The 10,268-nt window shown below is 46.0% G+C and overlaps 1 long non-coding RNA gene across 2 annotated transcripts; it reads right to left on the minus strand.

The window, feature by feature from the left end:
* Positions 1 to 212: 212 nt before the first annotated feature.
* LOC127306216 (uncharacterized) lies at positions 213 to 2,938 on the minus strand. Of its 2 annotated transcripts, XR_007854509.2 has the most exons (3): positions 2,634 to 2,892; positions 1,838 to 1,968; positions 213 to 754 (listed from the first exon to the last, which is right to left on the minus strand). It is a non-coding gene; the product is annotated as an uncharacterized lncRNA (long non-coding RNA). The 2 variants fall into 2 exon arrangements; XR_007854508.2 differs by having other exon boundaries at positions 213 to 1,968; positions 2,634 to 2,938.
* Between the last annotated feature and the right edge of the window lie 7,330 nt (positions 2,939 to 10,268).

Below are 10,268 nucleotides of genomic sequence, written 5' to 3' on the forward strand. Positions count from 1 at the left end.
ACTTGTTACCAAATGGTGCGGAGACCTCACACCTTTGCCTCTAGTTAAAATCAATAACCACATTTCTGTATGATTAGGTGCCAAGTCATTTAGTTTGTTGGAAGGAACGAATTTTTTTTTTGTCTAGCATGTTCAAATTCTAAAGTTTATGGTAACGCCAAATTTTAGTTATATTTTTCATGATAGCATCATTCACAGCGGGGTAGGTCGACTTCTCTTGCAAATATCCTGAGAAGATCAAATGGCAGAAAAAATGATAATGAGTACACATATATTTCTCTTCGTGGGATCGATCCATAGATGAAAGAAAACAATAATTTATCTACAAATATTAGAATGAATACTCCATGAAGTATTGGATACGGAATCAAACTTCTAGGGGCTCCAATATTAAAATGACGTAAGAAAGGTCAATCCTTATGGCTCAAGCAATAAAATGGCAAGGTTTGAAAACACATTAGACCGAGGGTGAGCCAAGTTCTTCGAAGTATGTATATACTGCATCAGTTTTCTGCAATAAGCTGAAAATAGCAGAACCCGCTGAACAAATAACTAAGTGACACAATGCATGGCATAATAGCAAAATTAGGGGCTAACAATTGTGAAAGTGACATCAATATGCATGTAGAAACATTGGCTTATCATATTCACCATTGCTTGAATTTGGTTACTGATGTCATCGTCTCTTGGCTCCTCTTACCTATGACCTTCCCATTTCTGTAGATCTTGTGGTTGTTCTTTATATATTATTATGCTGTTTGCAAAGTTATAAAGACAGGAGATGCAAAATCAGTAATTGGATTCCCATATTTGATAAGAAAATAAATATAATAGCCAAAACATATGACGAAGCTTCTAACCTATTTTGCAAAATTACAAACAGAAGATTGGTATGCACAGATCTGTAGTTTCTATGCTCATTATGCAAAATTATAAATATAAGATTGATATGCATAGATCTGTAATAACTGGACCTTTAAATATAGAAGGCATAAGAGCATGAGCATGATATCTGACTGTACCTAACCTCCTTATATCTACGATCAAACATGATAAGTTATGGGAAATTTAGGAGTGGTTCCAACTTTATGTGGACACACAAAATTTAGCACACCACCTGAATATTGGTACAAAAAATAGGGGAACTATGAGGCTTCTAGCATACTAACTAATTGCAATTGAACATGACATGTGAATTTAGGAGCAGTTTTACTTTTTTATGGACATGAAACTACAAAAGGAAGGCAACATATAACCTGAATTTTGCTATACCAAAGAGAGTAGGGAGGGTAGGAACTATCAAACTTGACGGGTACATGAACAAAATTTTGATGGGTAAACCGTGTAGTAATAACCACTAAGCTTCCTCCAACCAGAATGCAGTAAACATGCAGCTATTTAACTTTCACTAAACATATGATTATTTCTGTCACAATCTGATTCAATTATCCAATGTCAGTGTAATATTAAAAATTCATTCAACTCAAAAAACATCATACTTCGAACAAACAATCAGGAAACTTGAAAATTGTGGAGAACAAATCAGGCTTGTTTTCGTATCAGCTGCACATTGTTTATCTCAAGTCATTAGCAGGTCAACTTATTTGCCTATAACCTACATAATGAAAAACTCTAAGAAGACATGCATAAGGGATACTTGATCCATAATTCCATATACAATAAACCATGGTTTAGCATCAGATATTAGTGAAGTAGAAAGACTAAAGGGATTGAGGGACTACTGAAAATAACATGAATCGAGGTTGCATATTTCTATATCGACAGTGCACATTAATTCAGATATCATAGCAGGAAAAAGAAGAAATAATTGTATTACTCGTTGGTTTGTTACAGCGTCAAGCCGAGAATTGAAGATTTGTTCATATCCATAGCATTGTTGGTGAGAACATCGCACAGGACCTCATATATATATGGCCAACAACATGACCAAAACGAATTCTGGTACACCTGCTACAAATTATGACGGAACAAGAAGTGAAGGATGCATACTGTGGAAGTTATAAGCTGTTTACAATGATTTTGAAAACGACGTAAATCTCTCTCCGCATTCGCGTAGCATAAAATCAATTATTTTCCCTAAATTTACAAATATTATTATTGAAAAAAATAAAGACTGCACCTACCATGTGGCTGAGGTAACCTTAGCTTTCTCTAGTAATAATATTCCCCTGAATTCCTTAACAACAAACTCAGTGCTACATGGCATAGGCATACTCTAAATTCTTTGCAACTTCTAGAACAGCTACGGTTTTTTCTGATGTACTTTAATTGGCTTCGTTAGTGTAATGACTGTTACTTCCCAATGAAAATGAATGATCTTAGTTCTCTTGCTACCTTGTTGGGTGCTATACACAGTTTTTCTATTTTTATTTATTTCTTTTATTCTGATCCCGCACCTTATAGGCTTTACTGCAAAAACCTGAATCACCCAGCCCGCACTAGATGTTGAACAACGACTGGACGACAAAAATTTGGTGGACTCCACCAACCCACTTTGCTGATTCCAGACTTCAGAGGACATCCTCGTCCCCCCAAAAAGATGCTCAGCATCACCCAGGAATCAAGAACTGGAGTTTTCTGTGCAGGCAAAAACAGAAGGAGCTATGACAAACCTGGATGGGAGTCTTGCTGCAAGGGCGCATCAGCGGCGGGTAATCAGCAGAGAACTCTAGGACCGAGACGAAGTCGCGCCGGTGTGCAGCAACGCCGGAGGTAAGCTGAATCGGAGACGTTTTTCCGTGGAATAGAGAAGAGGAAGGGGAAAAGGAGAGTCGTGCAAGAGCAATAGAGCCTGAGAGTTGACTTCGATCAATGTGTTGTAGGCCGAGAGTCGTGCGACAGACTGAGTCTTTGATCTCGGAGGAACCGACTTGGGCCCATAGCCAAAGGAACCACCGCCTAAGCGTTGTAGGCCCAGTGAGAGCGACGTCCTGATCAACCACAAGCGCGCGCAACACAGGGAGCTTAGAGCTCTTTAGAGATATGTAGGTATCTCAGTCATACATACCTTATAGAAAAAGATGAAGAAGTGTGCATCGTTATAGACCAAAAAAACTGAGATTTTCTTACCAATGTCATCATTGCATGATAGGGGTTAACCAACTGCCGCGCACACCACCATCCTATACAGTTGGTGCAGACGTGCAGAGATCTTCCTGGTTCTGCAATAAAAATTAACAACACGATAAGGTCCGCATACATATTGAATGAAGTCCTTGAATGAATCATGAACATGATTGATAAAAATAGCCGTGTGGAAAACTGGAAACTATGGTGGAGAAGAGGCAGGCCGTGCATTTGGCAGACTTGGTCGAGGGGGATCTGATTGCAGCTAGCCATTATTACGTTTGAGTGACATTTAGCGCTGGTACTGACCATTTCCGGCGAAGTAGCTGATGGTCCATTGACGTCGGCGCCATGACCGCTATGTCCTCCGATGGTCCGTGATGTCCCGGACGTTTGCACTCTGTATACGGTTGCTCTTCCGCTAGGCTGCCCTGTTCTCTAAAGACATGCGATGTCAGTTTTTACTACATCTGAATCAGGCAAGTTTCCTAGAAAAAACAGGAAGCAGACGACAGCCTAGCCAGCGCCCGTTGCACGACCATCGGCTGGTCACGCGCCGTTGGCATTCCTACAGTCGCATAGCAGGACCACTTACGACGCGGCGGCGACCAGCGAGTACCAGACGACAGCCCACGGCCAAGGCGGCGAAGAGCGCGGCAGCGCCGAGCAGGGAGCCAGGCGGCAACCGCAACCAGGCGCTGGGCTACAAGGAGTTTGGCGGCGACGAGCAGGGACCTGGCAGCGGCCGGCGACCAGGCGCTGAGCGGAGATGCATAGTATTGCCTGGTGGAGATGAAAGGCGACCAGGCGCTTGAGAGCAAGGCGCTGTGCTGAGGTGCTAGTGGAGATGAAAGTTCACACGGAATGAAGAATATGTAATGCACCGGCAACCTTACAGCTCCCAGTTAATTAGAATTTGAAGAGAATACGTTTGGAGTCATCTAACATAGAAAAATAAATGGAAGTGGATTGTGCGGTGATAGTGTGGGAGAGAAAGAGTTCAGTCTGTCGTTTGGTTCCTCTCAAGGATGAGCTGCGCGCCTCATGCTAATGAAAGTTGGGCTTAGACAGATAGACGTGCTAACTAACGTACAAAATCAAGTGCGTCTATATTTGATCAAACGGCTCATGTAATTTCAGGTGATGTGGCTTAATGTGAGAGCAGCTTGCAAACATTAAATGCACATAGTGGGGATGAACTTTATGGATATTATAGATATGTAAGGAATAGTTCCAAGAAATAAAAGTATTTGATAGTTAAGTTGTTTGGCACGAGCTCGAGTCATATGTCCTTCTATTTGCGTGGTTGTAGGTACAACGGTTATATCAATAGATGGGATGTCATCATCATTTTCCCTCTTCTTGAATCGAAGTTGTCCTCGATGCAATCTCATCATCCTCTCTAAATTAGGGATTCAAATCTGCAATGCTAAATGTAGGATTAACCGCACCTACACTAGTAGGAAAACCATTATAGGTAGAAACACTAACTGTGGCGCACTAAACCGTTCATGCGCCACAAAATAATTTTTGTGGCGCATCCAGCACCATGCGCCACAAATTTTGATCAACTTCTGTGGCGCACATCCAGAGCATGCGCCACAGAAAGTGGACATTCTGTGGCGCACTAGAGTGGATGCGCCACAGAAAGTTCCTGGGGCCCACGCGGGGTCCACCACTGTGCATGGGTGTAGGATATTCTGTGGCGCACGGACCAATATGCGCCACATAAAGTTAAACTTCTGTGGCGCACATTAGTCCATGCGCCACCAGGGACGGAGCTAGGGGGAGGCGGGCAGGGGCCATGGCCCCCCCTATGCTGAATTTTGTTGTGAAAGACCCCCTATATTTTATGCACATTGGTCCTTAAATTGGCTAGCATTTCCCTAAGTGGCCCCCTCCAACCAAACTGACGTTCATTTGGCCCCCTCCATATTGTTTTCCTGGCTCCGTCTCTGTGCGCCACAGAATATCCTGCGGAGACCACCCCCGACTTCACGCCACCAAGATTCTGTGGCGCATATGATGATATATGCCACAGAAGTTTAAGTTTATGTGGCGCATATCATCATATGCGCCACAGAAAGTGCACAGTAGATCTAGGCTTTTCCCTCTTCTCTTCCACCCACCATCCTTTCCATTCTTGTCTCCTCCAACCAGCTCGTGTTGCTCCTCTCTTCCACTTCATTTTGGTCATACTTTCCTCCATTGTTGATAGCTCTAAGCCTATTTTGTGGGCATATATTTGTAAGGGGAAGCCACTGCAACTTGTAGAGGGTACTAAAAACCACAATTCTCTTTCACTCCTCCATTTTCCCTCTTGCATGCTCCATTGTTTTCTCTCCACCACCCCATCCTCTTGCTTCACCATGATTGGTAGATTTGTGAGAGGTTGAGTACTATTGGATGCATGTTTTGTGTGTATGGATGTTTTGTAGGTGAAGATTATCGCGCTCCCGGACGGTTTGCGGTGGCGAGACGATGATGTTTCTACGTGTTAAGCTTTGTGTTGTGGTTGAATGTTTGCTTGCGAAGAAGCTTATATGTGTTGTTGGTGTTGTTGGTTTGTACCAGCGTGGTGCATGGATGTTTGCCGAAATGTTGATTCATTTTCATTTCGGCAAATTTTTGCACTAGCCATATGTCCTACTTTTAGGATAGGTCATGCCGAAATTTTCCGGCGATCATGCATGTGTGTTTGTGCATGGTGTGTGTGGTTCTAATTAACTCTCTTTTGCTCTATGTATGACGCGCAGTCAACCATGGTCGTCCATATGAGGGAAGGCCAAGTGGTTAGATACAAGGTGAACGCGAAGGCCGACATGGTTGGAACAATAGGACCCTGATAAGATGTCCGTGTCGAAAATGCGGACTCCGGTAGTGGATCGACCCTGATTCTGGACAACTGGAGGAACACCTGCTCAGGCGCGGTTTCATGCTCGGCTTCAATGAGGAGCCGACGGCAAATGTTGGTCATGAAGAAGAGGCCGACATCGGGCGAGAAGACGAAGAGTCTCCCAAACATGGTGTTCATCATGAGGAAGGAGAGGCCGATGAAGGAGATGATGATGCCGGAGTAGATGGTGGTGGAGAAGCCGAGAGTACGCAGACTCCGCTAACGTTGGCCTTGCGGGACCCTCATGTTCAAGAACTGCTCCTGAAGGACACGGGCAACACCAAACCTGAAGCCAAGATGGCGCAAATGGAGGTAGACGGGATGACACTTGAGTGTAACGCTTGAGTGTCTCGAGATGAAGGCAGAACACAAATGGACCGACAGCAGCTTCAGCGATAACATGAAATCCTGGCACGCTCGTCTTCCCAAGGACAATACATTGCCAACAAGTATCAACGAGGCCAAGAAAATAGTTTGCCCACTCGACCTACCGCACATAAAGTACCACGCATGCATCAATGATTGTGCACTTTATCGGGATGAGTACAAGGACAGAACCACATGTCCGGTGTGCGGCCAAGGACGGTACAAGAGAGGGAACAAGAAAGTTCCTCGGAAAGTTGTCTGGTACTTTCCTATCACTCCCCGTCTGCAGCGGTATTTCGTAGATCCTAAGGAAGCAAAGCTCATGCAATGGCACGCGGAAAGGGAGAAGCCCGCAGATGATCCGGAGAAGGGCAAGATCCTGACACACCCTGCAGATGCTAGCCAGTGGAATGTGTTGGACATTGAGTTCGCAGATGAGTTCGGGAGCGAACCGAGGAACGTTCGTCTGGACATGAGCATTGACAGACTCAATCCCTTTGGAAACCAGAGTAGCACGCATAGCACCTGCCCCGTGTTTGTATGGCCATACAACCTCCCCCTGGCTATGCACAAAGCAGCGGTACGTACACATGAGTATTCTTATTCAGGGGCCGAAACAACCGGGTGTGGACATGCATTTGTATCTCGGTCTGTTGAAAGAGGAGTTAGCCACGCTGTGGGAGACGCCGGGCCGTACTTGGGACGCGTACAAAAGAGATTATTTCCCTCTCAGAGCCGCATTGCTCACGACAGTGCAGGACTATCCTGGTTACGCATATGTATCGTGCCAGGTGAACCAAGGATTCAAGGCATGTGTCAAGTGCATGGATAAGACCCCGCATCTGCAGCTGCCGAAGGTTCCTGAGTCTTCTAAAACTATGTTCCAAGGGACTCGAATGTGGCTTAGCTTCAATCACCCGTGGAGAAAATGCAAAGACCTGTTCAATGGCGAAGAGGAGCTCGGAAGAGCCCCACTACCGAGGAGCGGTGAAGAAATATCCGAGCTTTTGGAAAATTGGGAAGAGTGCCCCGCGCCGGGAAAGAAGCGGCCAAGGAAATCGCCGCTGCTGGGCGTATGGAAAGCGAGGTCCGTTTTCTGGGACCTGCCGTACTGCAAGGTCCTCCACATGCCCCATACCCTCGATGTCATGCACATCACGAAAAACGTTACCGAGAGCCTACTTGGCACTCTGATGAACATGCCGGAGAGGACCAAGGATGGCCCGAAAGCAAGAACCGACCTAAAATTGCTTGGCCTCAAGAAAGAACTTCAGTACCCCACCGATAGTGATGATGATGATGAACAGACGGAAACGACTCTAGGTCGCCACAAAAGGGCTAAGAAGAATGAGGTGGTGGTGCTTAAACCTGCCTGCTTCACTCTGAGTGAGGAGGGGCTCGAGAGGTTTTTCGAGTGCCTCCTAGGAGTCAAAGTTCCTCGCGGTTACTCTGGGAAGATAAGCAGATATCTGGACGTAGCGAAGAAGAGGTTTAGCGGGATGAAGTCTCATGACTGTCACGTTCTGATGGCGCAGATACTTCCAGTTGCGATGCGAGGGATAATGGACGACCACGTCCGCGAGACGCTGTTTGGCCTCTGCAACTTCTTCGACGTCATCTCTAGGAAGTACATCGGCGTTAAGCAGCTCAACATGCTACAAGAAGAGATCGTCGAGATACTATGTGAGCTCGAGATTTACTTCCCGCCCGCGTTCTTCGACATCATGGTGCATCTGCTTGTCCATGTAGTGGATGACATCATCCACCTCGGGCCGACATTCCTGCACAACATGATGCCATTCGAAAGGTTGAACGGTGTCATCAAAGGATTCGTTCGCAACAGGGCCCATCCAGATGGAAGCATAGCCAAGGGCTTTCTCACCTACGAGTGCATCTCCTTCTGCCAGAACTACCTAAGCACCGAGAACGAGGATGTCGGTCTGCCCACCAGGAAGCACGTTGGCAGGCTCGCAGGGTTTGGTCACCGCGAGGGCTACCGCGCAATGCATGTCGGCATCACTGGTCGACGCGCCGACTTTGACAGGGCACACTGAGTCGTGCTACAACACATAGAATTGGCCAGCCCTTGGGTGGATAAGCACAAAAGCTTAATCGAGCAGAAGTTCATCGACCTAGGCCGGCCGAGGAAAACGGGGGACGTTACGAAAGAGCACAACTCCAGCTTCACGGGGTGGTTCAAGAAAGGCTACTGGAAATTCCCACGTCGACGCCTTCTACTGAAGAGCAGAAACTCATATTCTCCCTGTCACAGGGACCCGGGCACAACGTAAGGACCTATCAGTCGTACGACATCAACGGCTATAGATTCTACACCGAGGAGAAGGACAAGAATAGCGAATATCAAAACTCGGGAGTAACTATGCTATCCTACGCCGATGATAAGACTGATGTCAAGGAAAGATTCTACGGAAGGATCGAGGAGATTTGGAAACTCGACTACGTTGGAGAGACGATGCCGATGTTCCATGTGAGATGGGCCAAGAGCGTCGAAAAAGATGGATGGTATTTCACCACCATGGTTATACCCGATGCCAAATCGAAGACCCCCTCCGCGAAAAATGAGCCGTGGGTGCTCGCTAGCCAAGTTGACCAATGCTTCTTCATTACCGACCCGTCAAAGCCCAGCCGTGTGGTCGTGAGGAGGGGCAAGAGGAGCATCATCGGAATGGAAGGAGACGCCGACAAGCAAGACATCGACAAGAACGGTGATCCAAAGATCGAAGAGGAATTTGACAAGTACTTCGACAAGCCTACTACTTATTCGAAAGTAAGAAGGAAGACCACCCTACCGGATAAAGGTTGCCCGTACACGAGAAGAAATCTCAAGGTGGCCGGGCTAAAGTATTCAACAACCGCGATGAAGAAGGGCAAGAACATTGTCAAGAAACGCTAGCTAGCCACCGATCGGAACCGAGAAGTTCATTGTGGCTTTTTTTTGTGTACTCTAATGTACACATATATGTACTTTGGCAAAAACACATGTGTGGATATGTGTGTGTATGACACAACCATCCATGCATGTGTGTGATGTGATGTGATTTTTTTTGAATTATCTATATTAATTAACTTGCATAATTGAACCTTCATTTATTTCTTGGAATAATACAATAGGAATGTATTAAAGGAAATACTTTTAAAAATTAATAAAACACTAATAATTTTATTAGGAACATATAATGCAGGGGAGAAATAAATTTAATAAGGAAAAAACTTCTGTGGCGCACCAGACACCATATGCGCCACCGAAGTTTCACACTTAGCCATATTCTGGGAAGCCCCAAAGCCTCCTCCATAGTTCCGTGGAAAAAACTTCTGTGGCGCATATAGGGCTTGGTGCGCCACAGAAAGTTGAAATTCGGTGGCGCACGTGAGGCTTGGTGCGTGATACCTCTCCAACGTATCTATAATTTCTTATGTTCCATGCTAGTTTTATGACAATACCTACATGTTTTATTCATACTTTATATCGTTTTGATGCATTTTCCGGAACTAACCTATTAACAAGATGCCGAAGTGCTAGTTCCTGTTTTCTGCTATTTTTGGTTTCAGAAATCCTACAAAGGAAATATTCTCGGAATTCGACGAAATCAACGCCCACGATCTTATATTTCACGGAAGCTTCCAGAGAGCCAGAGAGGGACCAGAGGGGAGCCCTGGGGGGCCCATCCCACATGGCGGCGCGGCCAAGGGGGGCGCGCTAGCCTATGGGGGGCCACCCCTGGCTCCTCCGAGGCCGCCCTTCCACCTATATATTCTCTCCGCCTCGAAAACCCTAAAAAGATAAGCCACGGGACGAGAAAAGTTACGCAGCCGCTGCCATCGCGAAGCCAAGTTCGGGGGACAGAAGTCTCTGTTCCGGCACGCCGCCGGGACGGGGAATTGCCCCCGGAAGGCATCT

Source organism: Lolium perenne, chromosome 6, assembly GCF_019359855.2.
Source record: "Lolium perenne isolate Kyuss_39 chromosome 6, Kyuss_2.0, whole genome shotgun sequence".
Taxonomy (NCBI): domain Eukaryota; kingdom Viridiplantae; phylum Streptophyta; class Magnoliopsida; order Poales; family Poaceae; genus Lolium; species Lolium perenne.